Source organism: Lissotriton helveticus, chromosome 3_2 (assembly GCF_964261635.1).
Source record: "Lissotriton helveticus chromosome 3_2, aLisHel1.1, whole genome shotgun sequence".
Taxonomy (NCBI): domain Eukaryota; kingdom Metazoa; phylum Chordata; class Amphibia; order Caudata; family Salamandridae; genus Lissotriton; species Lissotriton helveticus.
The window spans coordinates 129,934,660-129,953,307 of record NC_136062.1 but is presented as its reverse complement, the minus strand read 5'-3'; the positions used below and the strand labels follow the sequence as shown (position 1 = coordinate 129,953,307).

The 18,648-nt window shown below is 39.0% G+C and overlaps 1 protein-coding gene across 3 annotated transcripts in view; it reads right to left on the bottom strand.

Annotated features, from left to right (window-relative positions):
* The window catches only part of APBA2 (amyloid beta precursor protein binding family A member 2), a 1,100,835-nt gene that overhangs the window by 773,251 nt on the left and 308,936 nt on the right, over window positions 1-18,648 (bottom strand). For all 3 annotated transcript variants that reach the window (XM_078684922.1, XM_078684924.1, XM_078684923.1), the window contains exon 3: window positions 14,151-14,201. The gene's annotated coding sequence lies outside the window, so the exon portion shown is untranslated. The remainder of the gene's footprint in view (window positions 1-14,150; window positions 14,202-18,648) is intronic.

The following is an 18,648-nucleotide window of genomic DNA, read 5'->3' as shown; positions in this document are numbered from 1 at the left end:
GAGGGAGCAATGACATTTAATAGGCTGGGGTGCCCCTCTCGTATTGACTACATCCTTTTAGATGAATACTCCTGGCCTGACTTAATCGATATGGTGGTTAGGGAGTCTTCTTATAGTGACCACAACCCCCTATGTATGCAACTTAAATGGGTAAGTGGTCGGAACTCTAGACAGGAAGCGGAGATGATAACTAAAGAGGTCTTCCCTGTAAATAATAATCGGAAGCTAAAATGGAATGTGGTCAAATGCGATGAGGGGAAGCTAAAAAATATCAAAGACTTGGTATTTAAAGAAATTAGTAGTTTGGCAGCCTTAGAGTCTGTTCCAGTTAATCTAGCCGATCCTAGTTTGTCGGTCTCCTATAGTAATCTAATAGGTAAAGTGGGAGCCCACTTTTGTAAGAAGCAACCGGGAAAAACCCGTTCTAACGGTACCAAATCAAATAGTAATCCATGGTATACGAGTAATTGTAGAAGCAAAAGGGAAGCAATTACTAAAGCAATACGTAGTAAGGACTCCGTGGCCGTCCGGTTAGCCAGGAAAGATTATGCGTGCAGTATTAAAACTGCCAAAAGAGAATGGGAGGAAGAGCATTGGCAACAGTTGAAAGAAGCAGCCCGTGGGAAAAACACTGTTGCCTTTTGGAAATTAATTAATGCTCTAGATAGAAAGGGAGCAGGTCCCATTTTAAATCATATTACGGACCAGGAATGGTATTCCCATTTTTTAAAATTATATTGTGAGGAGAATGTGGATAGCTTGACATTATTATCAGCTAATATCCCCGAAAGCACGCCTTGTGGTAATTTTATTTACAATACAGATCCATTTTCCCAGAGAGAAGTATTAGATGCCATCTCTAAATTATTGCCAGGGAAGGCCCCAGGCCAAGATGGTCTTCCAGGGGACTTGTTAAAGTATGAACCGAATGTGTGGGCTAAATACATTTCTAATCTGATGAATTTGATACAAGCTGGTCATCCAGTTCCCGATTCCTGGAAAGGTGCTGAGGTAATAACCATTTATAAAAAGGGCGATAGGGACGACCCTTCCAATTACAGACCGATAAGTCTGATAGACACAATTCAGAAGGTGGTTGGAAGGGTGATCATAAACCGTACAGAAGTATGGCTTGTGGATAAGAGCATTTTGTCCCATTTCCAGGCCGGGTTTAGAAGCAATATAGGTGCAATAGACCAGGTATTTAGATTCTGTGCAGTCTGTTGGAAGTCAGTGTTAATTACTAAGGGTAGTTTATACCTGGCTTTCATAGACTTGAAGACAGCATTTGATGTGATTCCACGGAATAAGCTCTGGTCGGTCCTATCCGATATGGGTTTTCCTAGTTACCTCCTACAATTCATTATTAAACTCCATGAGGGGAACTATGCCAGGATCCGATGGGGATCCCAGGGTCAACTGACAGAGAAGATCCCGGTAAATAGGGGAGTGAGGCAAGGGTGTGTGATGGCTCCAACCTTGTTCTCCCTCTTTATTAATGGGGTTGTAGCCCATCTGAGGGAGGATCCTGCTGATGCCCCCGTCCTTGCAGGAGAGAAAACACCCACTCTCCTCTTTGCCGACGATACTCTGCTCATGTCAAAGTCCCCCATGGGTTTGCAAAAACTACTCGATCGTTTTTGCAGTTTTTGTATAGATAGGGGGTTGTCAATAAACACCTCAAAAACAAAGCTGATGGTGTTATCTAATAAAAAGAAACATAGGAAGGTAAACCTCAGGCTGAATGACACCCCGTTGGAGGTGGTAGAGGAATTTGATTACCTTGGGGTGAGACTTTGTAATAACCTGAGCTGGTCAGCCCATATCGCCAAAATGGTTTTAAACCTCAAAAGGGTTGCAGGAGTAATTCTTAAGAACCAGCGTCGATCTTTTAGTCGCCCCATAGCCCCAACCCTGGCAATTTATGAAGGGAAAGCATTGGCAGCGGCAGTTTATGGTTCAGAACTTTGGGGGGCGGAAAATACCAAAGTTTTAGCGGTAGCTGAGAATAAGTTTATTAGAGATATGGTCTCGCTACCCTTATCGGCCCCTCTGAAACCTCTTTTTCTTGACATGGGTAAAAAATCGGTTGTTGATCTAGTGCAAATTCGTCCCTTGTTATTCTGGGTTCGTCTTAGAAGGACCCCAGAACTTCATAATTATGCTCAGGTTCTGGATGAGCTGATTAGTTTAAACGTAGCAAATAAAATCAAATGGCTCAATAATTTAAAGAGGCTTGTTAAATCAATAGGTCTAGAAGAGAGTTGGACTTCGCAACTGCCACCCCCAAAGGCAATTGTCAAAAAACTTTATTGGGATTGGGTTGTTGCCAAAGAACACAGGAATCCAAACTGGGGTCACCTAACTAGTACCTTTCTTGATCACAAGCCCCTTAGGAAGTTAGAGCCCTTTTTGGATTTTATCCAGGTCCCTCGTGATAGAACACTGTTTTTGAAACTCCGATATGGTATTCTACCCCTTAACACATTCAAGGCAGGTTGGAAGGGATATAGAGGAACAGAGCAGAAATGCCCAGGTTGTCCCTGTCCAAAAGAATCCTTGGGCCACTTCCTATTTGCATGTGTAGCCTATAAAATACCTAGAGGAAGGTGGTTGAAACCTGTTTGTAGGAACCTAGGGGTGAGGGATCATAGATTAGCTATGCGTATTTTTTTAACAGATGTTTCTTCAATGCATATGGTCTGTGGGGTGGCTAAATATGTGGCGAATGCTTGGTTCATTAGGTCAAAACTCGTACCCATTGTCTGATTTGTTTTATGCTTATGATTTGTTTTATGTACAGTTATTATGGATTTATTATGGATACTGTATATGTACTTTTATGAAATTTTGTTTCGAATAAAGTATTTTCAAAGAAAACTAAGTTCACCACAGAAAATAAATACAGCTGTTAAGATAGCCCATATATCTTCCCTTTTTTCAGAAAACAAACTAACCAATAGCCTAGAAAATAAAACTAAAAAATTTGAACGAAACGCATTGGCTGTCCTGTTTTGTCATCAAGAACAATAAAGATTTCTGGGACTTTATATGAACTGATTGGACTGATAAATATATATTGGATTCTTGATATTGCAGTGCGCTTCATATGTGTTTGCTTGGATCTTCATGACCGTTTGTTTGCTCCTTTTGAGCAGCGGGTGCTGTGGATGTGCATGCAATAAGGTAAATTCTTTAAAAAACTAAATTGGGGCCAGGAGAGAGGTGCAATATTCAGTGCTTTGGCTCGCTGCTTGACTCTTGTAATTTCTAAAAAACAAAGATGGCTTGGTTCCAGGAAGCAGCGTCAGACCTGCTGTTCAAGCACTCGTATTCGCATATCTGAATGGTGATAATGCCATACTCCATGGCCTCCCAAACTCTACATTGTATATACTGCAGCACGTATATACGGCAGCACGTCTGATAAGGGGCCTGCAGAAATTTCATCATATCACCCCACACTAACAGAACTCCTTTGGCTCCCCTTCCCCTCCCACACCATCTTCAAAACCAGCTGCATCACTTGCAAAGCTATGACACCCAGCACTCCTACTTATCTTGCAGAAAAGCACACCATTGCTGGTGGTTCTTGACACACCTGCAGCAAGGGCTCCTTCAGAAATCAGGCTAAGAATTGTAAATAACTAAAAAACAAGACAACAGACCTTTTCCATCTATGCACCCAGGATCTGGAATAACATCTGGATCACCCCAAAGATGTTCCGATTTAGGAAAGAGTGAAAGACTCACCTCTTTAAAGAACACTATATCACAATGCATTAACTGTCCACAATTTAGCTTCCTGTCCTATTACTCGCCAACTCTAAGCTTGCTTTTGACCAGGGGCAGTGCTGAGCTGCCTTTCGGCTAGGTTCATTTTTATATAATACCATGTACGTACAGAATCACTCAGAATGTTCATAATATTCAATCAATTATTCGTATTATTTATCAAAGTCATCTTGTTCCATGCCTGCATTGGAACTAGAAGTAGGGGTGGTGAAATAGCAACTAATAGGACAAAGCTGAGACGGAAAATGGGACTGGGAGGTATGGGTCTTCCCGACCTCCAGGTCTATTGCTAGGCGTTCCAATTTAAAAATGGCTGAATGCTTTTACAAAGTCCTGATGACTCTTTAATAGGGGTTATGTTCAAATCTATGCTGGTGGGCCTCCCAGAGGACGGTTTCTCTTATAAATATGGGGCGCCAACATTTTAAAAAAAGTCAGACTAAAATGTCTACAGTCAGCGGCAAGAACTTGGTATGAGATAAGATCGGTCCTACGGGTACCTTATTACAGCAGACCTTTCCCCTATATGGGACTCTCCAGGCACCACTGAATGCCTATTTGATAGCCTAGCGAAACCACTGAATAAGTTAGATGTTAGGCAGTGGGGTCAATTGATAGATGACGGACAAAAGTTAATTTGGAGCTACTGATTCGATCAAACAAATGGGGCAATTTCGAGATTTAAAATGTACACAATCAATTCTTGGCTCAAGAGTCTGAACGGGCTGGAAAGAGTCTCAAAACAAATGGAGTTGGAGCTTCAGATTGCAACAGCAAGAAAAAAAGAGGTGGCATCATGGTATCAATTTCTTCTTGACGCAGAGCTGGCAGAAAATGGAAACACCATACAGTGTATGGGATAGATGCGTGCCAAAAACGGAGCTGGCAGATTTATGGCAAGTATCTTACGCTACACTTCACTTGGTGGTTAAACCTGCTGCTTTAAAGAAAAAACACTGTTTTACCTTGCACAGAATCTACTGGACACCAAAAAGGCTGGGGAAGATTAAAGGAAGTACAGATCTAAGGTGAAAGCGATGTGGTTGCGGAGATGCTGACGCCGTACATGTGTTTGCCAACTGCTCTAAACTGGAAGGATTCTGGTCAGCAGTGGGTAAGACCATATCGCGCTCCGTGGGTGTCAACTTAGAGGTTAGCCCTGAGTTAATTATGTTTGGGACTCCCAGGAGATGAAAGATGAATGCGATCTGCAAGTAAATCACCATTATCTAATATTTTACTTAATACTATTAGCAAGAAGAGAAATCTGTCAACTTTGGGGTCATCCTGAAGCCCTTTCCTGGCAAAATTGGAAGAATTCTGTGTTTTTTTTTCAAGGAAATAGATAAAAGCAGTCTCGGGTTTTGGAATTCACTAAAATATTGAAGACCTTTCCGTCCAAAAATTACACCCTCTCATAACTGGGAGGGCAGTGCAGTTTTCTTAATAACCCAGTAATTGATTGATCCATATCCGATTCTGGGCACTCACAAAGGGCCCATCGATAAGTGCTAATCGGTGGTGACATGAGGACAAAAAAAAAAAAGAAATAGCAAGTCATTTTCCATGCAAAATACATGTCATTTTCGCAAAAATTACTTGTATATCAAAAAGTGTGTTTTATTGCTCTGCATAAACATTTCGGGCAAGGAAATACGTCCCATACCATAGGGATGTAAGATACCAGCAGGAGACTGGTTCAAATGTTTGTCAGCCATGGCACACATCAGTTGTTTAGACATTTTCCACTCAAACCAGTCCCCAGCAGTCAAAAAATGTAATGAAAACTCAATATGGTCTCAGAAACATATTGGATGAAACTCATGTAATTCGAAAACATGGGAATGTCCTGAGATGATTGCATGTTAGATATCTAGATAGAACCTAACTAAATGACAAATAAATGAAAGTGCCTTACCAGGATATTGTCGATTTTTTTCAGCACATTATGCGCATTTCCAGACCCTGTTTTACAATTTGATAACTAAGATTAATCCAAGACTGGGTATGTTGGAAGGAGGTGGACTGAAGCCTGATTTTATGAATAGAGTTTCATTATGTTTAGGAATGTTTTCATTAGCATTTGCACTATTGGTCCAAAAGTGTTGACATGGGTTTCCAGAGGACAACTGAGAACAGGGTGCATTGGTAAGTTAGCCAGGTTGAGGCGCTTTGTTAAAATATGTGCTAACACTTAGATGCATTTGACATGGGGCTTGATTAAGATCTTGGCGGATAGGTTACTCTGTCACAACTCTGACGGATAGCCCATCCACCGAAATATAAATCCCATAGGATATAATGGGATTTATAGTTCGGCGGATGGGATATCAGTCACCGTTGTGATGGAGTAACCCTTCCGCTAAGATCTAAATCAGGCCCATGGACTGCCTTTTATCAATCTCATCAAACCTCGCATTTGGTATTTTTATTTTAAATAAAGAAAACTGAATATCCCTAAACTTTTAGGGCTTATCTAATGAACTGATAAAAAGCTTTAACAGGTTAAAGGAATCTTTTATTATCAGTCTTCACTCGTCATGGATCCTATTTTGAACAATGTTTAAAAAACTGATCATTTGCATTTAATTTTCAGGGTGGCTGTCTTTTATCTATGCCGCATCTAATTGATGTGTTCTTTGTGTTGTTCTTTCAAATCAGACAGGAAGCAGGGTTCTTATGTGACTGTGCTCTCAAAATCTAGGAGAGATTGAAGTATGCCCATCAATGTCTTCATGACTTTCTGAAAAGGTAAAAATGCTTCAGTGGAGAATGCATATTGCACTTTTCAGTGGTATATGTTAAAATGTTTATTTTTGTATGGAATAAAATGGAATCAATGGCTTTTTCAAAACGACCTAGGTGGTGACCTTCCAGCAATGAAGGATGTTTCCTAAAGCTTTTGTTTTAGTTTAAAGGCCAAGTGATCAGTCCTTATAACATGGTTATATGATTCAGGGCAGAATGGATGGTAAAAAATAGGTTTATGGTATTGCCATGCCCATTGGATCTATAGCATGATTTTGCCAACAACTCTTTTCTGCCTTTACCTATTCACAATCACCTTAACTCCAACTACATCATCCGTTTAAAATGAGTGGAGTTTTGCATCACTTCAACATCATCACATAGTTTATACCTTTACAATATGAATTCCCTAGCCAGGACCTTTATATGACCCCCATCTCATTACCCTAGTTGTAAGAAAGTACCCAATTTTTGTTATGGTCTCCCTGTTTTAGCCTGTCTGGTTTGCTGGGCTTGGAACTCTCTGCACTTTACTACGGCTAAACAGTAGTAAAGTGCATGTGCTTCCCCTCTAAGGCCTGTACTATAATTTGAACTCTATGTTTGGCATTTTCAACTCTCATATAGGTCCATCGTAAATGGTGCCACAGTACACCTATGGCAGGTAAAGATAAAAGTCATATATGTGCTGCAGTGTGTATTTACATCATCCATATATTTGACATTTATATGTCTACCAGGAACACCACTGTGCTAATCTACAATTTAAATATGCTGCATTGACACATGGTAGGAATGAATGCCTTTTTCATTTAAGAAAAGCAAAGTTTCATATATTAGTCACCTACTAAAGAGTGACTTGTAAGCCCACAGGACAAAGTACTAATACAAAAATAGGGGACATTATTCAACACTTTAAATATAGGTTAAAACCAGTTGTGTCACTCACCAAACTTCCAGAGCTGGAATGGACTTCCTTGGCTGGGAGAGAACAACCCTGGCTCAGGGTACAATGATCTGTGTAGGAGAATAGGATCTGCTTTCATGGTCACCCCCACTTTGTGCTGTGGTCATTAGGTTTTACTGACTGTGAGCCCGGTAATCAGGACCCCAGTCTCTGTGTTTCTTCCTGTAGCCAATCTGAAGGGTACCTATGTACCTTCCAGATTGGCTACTGGTGTACCTTGTAAGACCGTAGTATACGGTACTAAGGGACCCAGGGCTTGGGTACAGATAGGTCTCTCATGGGCGGCAGCATGTATGATGCCACCTAAGAGAGACCACTCAAATTGTGACTCCAGGCCTGCCATTGCAGCCTGTGTTAGCTGGTGCTAGCAAAACTTAGGACAGCTATAGATTTCCCTATATCTGCGGTCACTACACTTAAAACCTGTAAGTCACCCCTAAGGAAGTCCTTTTAATCCGGGAGGCATGGTGCAGGGTCCTAAGTGTGAGGGTGCCCCTGCATGAGCAGGACTCCCCTACAACCTTCAGAGTCCATTCTTCTTGGTTGTTAGTGCATCAACCATTAGGACATATAGACTGGCCATGCGTAATTACCCAATGACATCTCTAAACTAGCTGTAATGAACCCGGTCATGTATGCATAAAATTGCAAGATGGAGGATATTTTATGCACAACATGTAGTAACACACTAATTGCAAAAGTAGATATAAAGAGATGGAAAACATTTAATGCAATTAGAAGAACATGTCATTAAATAATACTTGCAAAATAATAATAATAATAATAATAATAAAACACTCGCCCTCCAGAACATTCACCCTCATCATCTCCCTTTGCAAGAAACAAAACACCCACTCTACCACACCACAACACCACAAACAAAACCCTGATACTACAAACATGCCAGGTGGCCAGGCTAATATAAAAGTGGTTCGTGAGGCACAGACCACAGATCGTGGTAGGGAACCATCCAAAACTTAGTACGTGTGGAAAACCACCCCACACGAACCATATAACATCTAAACAGCCCTTCACCCAAATGTGTAGCAAGGGTGGAAAGTCTTCCAGTTGCTCAGCCCATCCTCAAACTGACTTTCTCACTCACCAACATTCCACAGCCACCTCACACACCAATATTGCACCACCACAGTCACACTGGCTGAGCAGCAGGTATAACAAGCTTGTAGACATCTCTATATTTGGCAGGCAGAGTACCCTCACCATGGCATGAGTAAAGTACTCTGCCATGACGACAAAATGTAATCCATCTGTCAAACTATAAATCAGGCCAAGTCTTAAATTAGTAATCCCACTGATCACTTTATGTGATATGGCTTCAGAGGATTATCTTCACTAAACCGAATTTGTGTTTTGTTACATAATGCTTCAAGTGGAATTGAAAATAGGTGTTCAATTATTGACTTTTCTCTCAAAATAAAACTTAGCTTTTTAGCATTTTTTGGGGTCTCTTAACTAACATCATTTAGAAGTCAACTGCCCCATATTGTGTTTGTAGGGCACAGCGAGAAAGATATGTTGAATTAGAGAATTTATTTTAATTGCGCTAAAAGCAGGCCCTGTTACAGCTGAGCAGTCCTTAGGGCGGTTATACCTGGGGCTATTGATCCCAGATAATAATTTATCTGCTCGCTACCTTCTATCACAAGGTTTCAGCCTGGAATGGGGAGTAACGTGTCAGTCCTGAAAAACCATTCCTATTGCCACATTCAATTCCCTGAATCTGGCACCTCTTCTACTTACATCTGGTGGAAAATGTATGTGGAATATTGTTTGGCTTCTACAGTGCACAACTAGTGATCTGGGCCTTAGATTTTTTTATTTCATATGCTAAAATGCGAATTTGATTGAAAATGGGACTTAGTCAAATAAACTAACTGCCACTCTGATTACAGAGTTGTGCCATTTGTACAACAGCTGATTCTATGTGGGAAACAGCAAACAAAATGCAATCTAAAATAGGAGCTTATGTTCATAGAGCCTCACAATAACAAGTGCAATCATTCCACAAGCCTCAAAGATGGTAAGAGTTGACAGTTTAATAATAGGAACCAGGTAGTGACCAGGGAATGTCAAGAGCAATACTTCCAAACATGAGATTGTTTAATAGTAAGTCTATCCCTCTGCCCTGTTGGATAAAGCAAACATTTCCTGCAGCAGTACTTTTTACATTTCCATGACAACAGACACAACCGTCATTTCAGCAGCATGTTTTAGACAATGTTTGTTTAACAAACACAATGGCATGTATATCAGCTTCTTTTTTAATATAGTATAAGTAGAGCAAACTTTTCAGTTTTCTGAACTGAGCAAACCTCTTTTTTGGAGAACCACTGAGAAGAAATGTTCGTGTCATAATTACTTAATGGAAGGCCAAAGGCTCGATTTAAAAAGAAAGATTTGACAAGTAAAATGCTTTGTTGCTGTAGTTCTAGGTTAAAGTTAGAAGCAGTGCTCAGATTTATTCTTGCAATCTGAGATCTAATTGTTGGGAACATAATGTGATGCTGTCCTAACAAATATTTCTCCATATACATATATTTGGCTTATATAAGGTACCTAGTAGTGCACAAACTATGAGAAAACAATCCCGGATAGGTAGGGAATAGTTCAAGCATTAGTCCTATTTGTAGGAAGAACAGTGAACAAAATATTCAGCAGCCAAAAATCACCGATTTGCTTTGTCTAACCTTCCATAACATTTTTTGACTCTCATATAATCAGCGCATTTTTCTAGAATGTATCACAATAACTTAATATGGCATCACTAGCTATTGCAGTGCATAGCTGCAGTTCTTAGTTAATGCCAACGGATAAAAGAATGGCAGAAAGAAAAGAATGAGGGAGGAAAAGCAAGATATGAAAAGGTGAAAGGGAGAAAGAGAGTGCAAGTATGAGATAAAGAGGGAACAAGTGAAGGACTGGGGGAGGAATAAAGAAGTGGCTTAGAGCAAAATAGAAATAAGACTAGGCAGCCTTTGGAAGTCCCGATCTCTTAAGAAAATCTTGGGGTCCTTTCACGTATGCTTTAAAAAGAAATATTATTATTTCAAATAATGCAATGTATGGGAATATAAAACTTTAAAAAACATAATGGTTTCAAGTGGTAGTAACATCTTAAGCGGGCATTTAAAGATTAGGAGTAAAATGCAGGTTCCAATTGAAATATTCTGTGCTCAAAATAACTAATTATATCGTTTGATAAAATATTATTTGTGGCATAACAGTAAATGAGAAAGAAGATGACAAACACGCATTTAAATACAATAACATTAACATGTGTCCCTGTCACTAATTTTGAAAGTAGCGGGTAGATGCATCATTGTTCCCGTTTGCGATTGCTAAATTGCTAAAATTAAGGAATCGCAATTTAGAGATCGCAAACGGCAATGCATTAAAAATTCGCACATTTTTTTGCGATTCGGTATTTTTCCTTAATTGCGATTCACAATTTGCGAATCGCAATTAAGGAAAAGCCTTCCCATTGATTCCTATGGGCCAAAAGGCCCATAGGAATGAATGGGAAGGCATTCACATTTTGCGAATTTCAAATTGCGATTCGCAAAATGTGAATGCAATTTCAAGGGTGCAGGGGGGTTCCAAAGAACCCCTCCCTGCACCCCTGAAATGTAACTTTAAATGCAATTTACACACACACATGCCCCAAGGGCATGTGTGTGTGTAAATTAAAAGTTTCAAAAATGCAATTTGTGCATATTTGAAAGTTTAAGGTAAATTAGCATGAAGTTCAACTTCATGCTATTTTACCCCTTCCAAATTGCGAATTCGCAATTGAAAAATAATCATGCATTGCATTTAAGAAATCTCAAATTGCTATTTCTTAAATGCAATCGCAATTTTAGAAATTGCAACATGGTTGCGATTCCTAAAATTGCGAAATGCATGATGCATTCCAAATTAGTGAATTGCATTCGCAAACGGCTGAAAATTGCGATTCGCACCGTTTGCGAATGCAATTCTGTTTGATGCATCTAGACATAGATTTGTTCCAGCAGGCTATTCTTTCTTTATAAGTCAGTGATTTTCACCGGAACTGGGAAAAACATGTTGCAAAGGGAAGTGGGCACTTTGAGAAGAATTGGACCCATATGTGAAGTATGAGAAGTAGGGTACCAACATTCAATTGATTACCACGCTTACCAACTGTGTACTGCATAAGCAAATATAATTCAGCAGGCTACCATAACACATTTGAATGCCTCTTTCTATCTTGTAAGAAGCATTCTTTCAACTAGGTAGGTATACAAGTATACATCGAGAGTTTCCAAAAGAATAGCTTATGTCAAACGATATTCTACAGTGTAAGAGTTTTATTTTTACGTAGATAAGGTACAGGCCACACAGCACTTGCCTTAGTACTAAATGTGCAGAGCAGGATAAATATTTGAAAATTACATACTCAGTTCTAAAAGCAGTGCCTAATAATAACGAGAGATGGCAAAGTCTGAATCTGTTCATGTTGGGCGATATTAATTGCACTAAAACGAATATGGGTCATTTCTGCACAGGGATTTACAACAGCTCATTTTTAATCCATAAGGACGCTGGCATTATTAAAACTTTTTAATGTTATATAGTTAGTGACCAAGGATTGTTAATTGCATAATGGCATTATGACTTATGTCAGTAAATATGTAAGTGTTGCATATTTACAAATCTAAAAAAAAGGCAAGTATTTGTTTTGTGCTTTAAAGTACATGTATTTCTCTGCATGCACAGCATACTACAACCACAATGAATGCATCAAACAAAAATTCCTTTGTGTTTACCTAGTTTTAAACGTAATTGGATTGTTGGTCTGTATAAAAGCAGATTGTGTTTAAATTATATCATAGGTGCCTGAGAAAGGGACCTATGTAGCCATTACCCTACCAACCTGGGTTAGCAAAATGAAAGTATTTTCACTTTAAGACTGCATGTTTTTTTTAATCTTCTGTACGTAGGAAAATACCCATTGTCTGCTTAAGACAGTACCTACCTACATATTTATTTTGAATAACTTCAATAAATGTATTGCCAGTAGCCAGCAGCACCCACCGCAATGGTAAACAATCAAGATGCAATGGCCACCGTGGCGGTCGCATCGCAATTTCACGTACGGGACCGCCACCATACACGCGGGTGGTCCTTATCACCAACTCGATGGCGGATGGACTCCAGTCCACCCGCCATCGTAATCACCCCCTTTGTTTTGCCTCCAACAACTACTTTGAATTTACTTTGTTTTCTGTGAATCTGAACCATTATGCAAACAATCCCTGATACGATATGCATGACCCAAACAGTCAGGTTCAATTAAAATATAAGATGTATAGAAAATATTTCAAATCAGAGTTCTTAATAATTGAAAGGCAAGCTCATATGAATGCATCATCAACGCATTTAAAGCTATGATCGAAAATATAGGATGAAGCACCCGTTGAGTAAAAAGTCCATTGCCATATATATTCAGAAATGTTCTTAATTAAAACACAGACAACAAAAGAAAAGCGTTAAAGTTAAATACCATACATAATCAAGTGTGTACAAATCGCTCCTTCTCAATGATAGAGGCCCTGTCACAAAACACCTCAAATGTCGGAGAAAAATTCCACAGCCAAAAGTGACAATTTTGAAGAAACAAAACAATCTGTTCATATTCGGATTGTTGTGCTCATATCCCTTATTCATGCTTTATATACCTTTACAATTATCATCAAATAAATGTATCCTTTTCGGTGTCACTACAAGGGTACGCTACACCCCATTGAGATAGAGATGAGTGTCCTATCATCTGATTATGTGTTTGGCAATTTGACCATAACTGATGACGCGATTTAAACTGTCTTTGAGGTATGTTTTATACGGAAAATTACACATGCTTGCTATTATCCCTTCTTCATTTCCCTCTGTAGTATTTTTAACATTTGGTGGTTATTATCGGATTACGGTGTAATTCAATTTTTTTCTATTATTTGGGATTTTTACATTTATGAACAGGTTGGTTTGTTTCTTCAATTTCACACTTTTGGCTTTTCGTTTTTTCTCCTACATGAGATGCTATGTGACAGGGCCTTTGAGAAGGGATGATCTGTACACACTTGATTATGTATGTTATATTTAACTTTTTTTTTAAAGTTGTTTTTTTTGTCTGTGTGTTATTTTAAATGTTATTGTATACGTTTTTAATTGATGGATATTTTGTTACGCATCAGTTACAGCCCTGAAGAAGTTCATTTATATGAACTAAACAGGTTGGTTGTTCTTTTGCTTTTTTAATGAAACTGAATACAGCAAACAACATTTCTGGATATATACGGCTGTGGACCTTTTACTCAACTGGGGCTTCATCCTATATTATCTATCATAGTTTTGTCTGTGAAGCAGCAGTATAACTTATTGGCTGGTACTGAGGGAAGAGTGCACATAATTTTGAGATATGGAACTGTGCGGAGGGTGCGGATTGTGAATGTTCGCCATTGGTTTGGGTCTTTTAAAAACATTTAAAACTATGGAGAATGGTGTTCTGATTTATCAAGTGATGTTAATTAAATGTCTACTAAGCCATGCACTGAATATTACTGCCATCACCAAAGCACAACAGCTAAATATTTCCTCTTACCTTTAAAAAATGGTATGATGTCTTTATGATCCTTCCAGATGTTTGGAAGTTCTAAAATGAACAATAAAATATATATTAACACTCTGAAATAGATACATTTCTTAGTCACCTAAATACAAACATCTTGAATAATTCAAATATTTTTTTGTAGTTCAAAACATGTCAACTGCATCCTAGCAATTCCTTTAACACAACCATGCATTGCATGTTTGTTTACAGTCAGTTTGTATTTATATAGATATTAACATTGATCAAGTGGTACAGAAAAAAAACCATCCACCCTGATTTATTTAAACGGAAAAGCTCCAGGATGTACTGTTGGGTAAAACAGTTGGGTTTACAGAATGTGTGGAAATAGTGAAAGTGTGATCCTCAAGTCGGAAAGCCAAAAGCAACATTTCTTGTGAGCATTCAATCACATTCAGTCTCATATCCTAACTGTTGATTGTATTAGAGTTTTTAATTCCTCTCAAAGGAGGAGAATTACTACATAAATGACATATGGGATGACATAAGTTAGCGTACGGGTTTTCCATCTTCAGGTATAATCATTAATAACCCCTGCTACTGGTCATATGGACCTATGTTCGTTGGCAAGGAGAAATAAGTAGCGCTCATCTACATACCAATCTATCATTTGAGACACTAATAAAATCAAAGGCAACTGTTGTGGGATTTAACGCTTTCTTTTTCAAATTTTCAAGTATCTCAGTTTTATTTAGTAAGGATCAATCTTTTAACCATTAGCATTAGAAAAAAACATAGCCCAATAAATTGACATATCATTACGAGATCAAATAATAGTTATAATAAAACAACCATGTTCCATAAAGGAAATTCCCTAATCTAGATTTAATTCGAAATAATATGAGATAAAATTGTGGCCGTTCAGAGACCTAATAAAGAGCTCAGATGAGAGAATCAATGCTCAAGCATGAAACTTTTGTGTAATAAGCTGGAAAGTATTGTCAGCTCAAAGAGACCAGCAGACAATTCAGTAAAAACTAAGTAAGGTAGGCTCCAGTGAAGAAAGGAGCAAGAAACCCAGAAGTGAGTCTCCAGTCAGAGGGTCAGGGAAGAAATCTTAAAACTAGCTTAGGAAAAAGTATTATTATGAACACACAAATTCTATGTTGCAACATTATTTCTTCGGTCTTCTGGGTCCTCCAATAAAAATTCTGCAAACTCCTGGGAATAGGAAAACTCCCCATGTTCTCATAGGGTCACAATAGGCATTCAGACATTAACTCTAGGATATTTTGCGGTCCAGACAGTTCTTCCCAGGAATTATCCTTCCAGTCACCTCTACTCCTCTGGTGAGAACTCACTGCCGGTTGTCTAATACATAACAAGAGCCTATTCTCTAGCTAGCAGAAGGGTTCCTGAAAAATAAAATATTTGTAAGAAAATCTTTTGTGCAAACAACTATTTAACGTAAAAAACAGCCGATTCAGTGTTAATGCATTTTTTTTTTTACAGTTAACATGACATTGACAGTTAGGCTAACCTAGATCATCACTTTTATTTATTTGTATGCCTAGAACATTTAGGTATGATTACATACTGCAAATCTTGCATTAGGATATGTTTTATTTAAATATGAAGTATGCACATTATTAATCAAAGCATATTGTCAATGAATACAATTGGAATCAACATGAGCTAGAGTATATCTTTGAGAAAGTAATTTAGAAGGTGGAGCTGTAAGAGAGAATAAAGGCTTAACAAGGATATACCAAGAATGAACTCAGATTGATATGGGTCGGTACAAACACTCCACGGTGGCTAACAGGGTTCCAAAGGGGAGGCTGACCCATGTGAATAGCTGTGATTTGAGCCAGTGCTTTGATACCTGACGAAGGACATACACTTGCCAAACATGGTTAATGTAGCAAAATACTGTGGTTCAAGCATTAGTCACATCCTAGCTTGACTATCAGAACAATCTCTATTTGGGTCTCCCAGACTATCTGATTAGGAAGTTACAGATTATTCAAAATGCAGCAGCCAGGCTTATCAGAAACGGTTAACTCCGCCAACCACATTTCTCCTCACTTACGGAGCCTACATTGGCAACCTGTCAAGAGAAGGACAGAGTTCAAGGCATTGACCTTGGCCTACAGAGCAACTAGAGACGTTAGTCCACAATATCTGAAGCAAAGACTTCGGAAATACTGTCAGACCAGATCTCTGAGGTCAAATCACCAGGAGCTACTTGTGATATCTTGTTTTGCAAAAGCCAGGATTGGTGGTCGAGCTTTTGTTTGAAAGACAGCCTCCCTATGGAACTCCATGCCTGAACATATACAGAAGGCTAAATCAGAACCCCTGATTAGAAAGGCCTTAAAAACCTGGCCGTTCGGCCTAGTCTAGAGCTTCTACAGTCACTTAGCCAATGCCTGCTGCACTTGCTGTTAGCGCCGGGACACTTGCGTTGGAGGTAGCCATGCGCTCTAAAAGTTGCAATAATAATAATAGTACCAATTATGGTTGATAGTGGAGTTCTGTTGCATTGTTTGCCAAAGCTTCAAGCTGATGGCATCAGACTTTGAAAGAGCCTAGACAAAGGTTTACCAGAGGAATTCCAAATTTAGAGAAGGTGAGATCTTATGTCCCTTACAGCCAGATGGTGTGGCAATCCAAGCTAAGACAAGATTTTCTACTTAAATACAAGGTCTTTAAGTCAGGTGTACTACAGCAGCAGAGCCTTCTCAAATAGACTCTTTCCCTTAGGGTTAATCTATATACTACTTTTAGATGCACACTCAAGCGGATATTCACGTTCAATGTTTCTGTCACAAACTATTTACCTCCTTTTGCACCCAAAGTTACTTCCGAATCCACAAGGATATAGTTCAGAATTCATATTACTATTAAAACCTCCTAGTTCTGTATATACTATACTGGAGGACTAAATATAGGTCAATTTAAGTCCTAAATATTATTAGAACATTGGAATGTTGGGAGCTCTATTGAAAACAATGGAGTGCTCCGGGCTTATAATGGCTAGTATAAGCCTGGAGCTCCAACATTCCAATGATTCTTTGTTCACAGCTCTGGCTGTGAACAAAGGCTTCAAGGACACTGAGGGGATTCCAATCCCCTCACGCTCACATAAGGCTTTGTTCTGTTTTTGTTGGAACATTCTGCCCTCTAGTGGATGTATAGCCTTATAGCCCTTCGTAGCTGGACCATACCGGCTATTAAAGTCCCTCTCCCTTGTTAAAGGCCCACGCCTTCGGCGCGGGGCCTTTAACGCTGGAGAGGGCCTTTAATAGCCGGTATAGCCCTCTACGGCAGGCTATAATATGCTCACTTTAATTGAAATAACTGCACGTTACGTTTTCATAATGAACTACCACTAATCATATTTCCGTTTTTATTTTATGGCGATACCTCATGGCCCTTGTCATAATAAGTTGTGTTTTCTCACAAACTCCTGTGGTAGTTGTGTGACAGAAATATGAAGTATTCATGCTTTCCAGCCAATTGTTTCAGCAGACAAAAGTGATGCCAGAACCTGATGACACTGCAGGTAGATCAAAAGTCAAACAAGAAACCAACAGAACATCTACTGGAGATGTTATTAATCGTTACAATCACTCACAAAAGATATTACTATTTAGTAAAGCCAGATACAATGCCAAGAGGACTAGATTAGGTTTGTATTTAACTCACTGATGTTTATACAGCAATTGAATTTCTATGGGCCTATCATGAATTTCGTAGAAACAGACTTTTTGCATTTGATTTATATTGGAGCTGGTTAGAAAGGAGCCTAAATTATCATTCCTAACAGACTTGTACCACTACTCAAAAATCTAGTGTTTTCAATTCAGGGCAAATGGTAGCCTCTGGGTCAGCCATTTGCTAACCCAGAGTGGATGAATGGGTGGCATTCTTGACTATCATAGTTCGCTGTTCCTGATTCTGTTGCTTTCCTTCTTACTCTTAGTTTTGTCCCAGCCCTGGAGTATAGCTTTTGTACCATTGTTTTATTTGAACTTCCACTGCTGCCATCAGAAAATATTTCTGTTTGAGTACTCCTTGATAAATCATGACTTTCTTGCCTCTGTTCATGCCTACTCTCTTCCTTCAGCTTATGACTCTCACTTCCCCCACTCGTTCATCCCTGCACCACCTCTCTGCTTTCCACCCATGTCATTGTATAAATATATATTTTTAAACATTGCTTTTGTAAGGACCCAGAAACTGCACTCTACCACTGGGCTGCCCGCTCCCCTGCTCGCCAATTGCTTGCCAACTCCTCCCCTTCCCACCCTGGTTTATTTAATTATTTTTAAACTTATTTTTGAGAGAACTGAGGAGCTTCACAGAGCTACTGGGCTGTTCACTTCTATCTTTTTCCTCAGCATTCATGTGCATACTTTAAAAATGGACGTTCACTATTTTACAAAGTTAATTACTAATAAAAACTTAATTCAAAGTAGGTGGCAACACATGCATTAAAACTTCACAACATCCATCTTGGAAATAT